The sequence below is a fragment of the Sinocyclocheilus grahami genome, unplaced genomic scaffold (assembly GCF_001515645.1).
Source record: "Sinocyclocheilus grahami isolate Dianchi unplaced genomic scaffold, SAMN03320097.WGS_v1.1 scaffold1575.1, whole genome shotgun sequence".
In the NCBI taxonomy this organism is placed as follows: Eukaryota; Metazoa; Chordata; class Actinopteri; order Cypriniformes; family Cyprinidae; genus Sinocyclocheilus; species Sinocyclocheilus grahami.
The window spans coordinates 171,305-172,242 of NW_015506754.1; positions in this window are offsets into that span (position 1 = coordinate 171,305).

Sequence of the window (938 nt, forward strand, 5' to 3'; positions counted from 1 at the left end):
GGGAGGGGCGAGGTTGTGGTTAGAACGCTTGGTTGAGTGAGCGCATCAGACGAGACGACAAAGAAGAAGAGCTGCTGTGCTGTAGCCTCACATTTTTGGCATGTCTAGAACAGCAGTTCTCATTTCCAGTCCTCGCGTACCCCCGCTCTGTACATTTTGTGTGTTTCTATTATTGCTTCATACGTTTGTTATATTTGACTGTAAGTGCCCTGCGAAGTGGACATTACAGAATATTCCTCCATTATTCCAGTTTGAAGGGAGCGTATATGTTCCATACAAAGGGCATTTAAGTGTGCGAGACGTGCATTTAAATTGTATTTATTTACAGAGGTATATTATGTCCCACTTCACGCTTCTCTAGTAAGTTTCGTTTGTGTGTGAAGACGCTGCAGGCAGCAAATCTGTAAATGAATATTCCGAAGTGAAGTAAACTTTCAACGGATTTCCCCTGCTCAGGGAGTAGGGAGCAATGGACACTGTGTATAGGACCCCTTTAAAATTCGTTTGCTGAAGACCACGCGACTGGCGCGAAGCGCTGTGAAACGTCACATACGTCACTTGCGTCAGACAGTAGCGCAGGACAGACAGCGCGAGCGCTGATAATTGTTGTCATGTAGTTAAAGTATTGTAATGCAAAAAACAAAACAAAAAAAAGTATTGGGTTACACTTTACTTGAAGGGGTGTGCATAAGACTGACATGACACCTTCATAATCATAACATGACACATGTCATGAATATGAAGGAGATTTTATGCATGTTTATGACAACTGTCATTAAGTGTCATTCGCTCAGTTATGTAATTTTTAATGCAAAGATGACATTGTTTGAGATGTCTTTGTGATGGGCTATGGTTAAGGGTAAGGGTAGGGGTAGGGTTAGGTCAAATAATGTCATATTTGCATTAAAAATGACATAACTGAGAGAATGACACTTAAT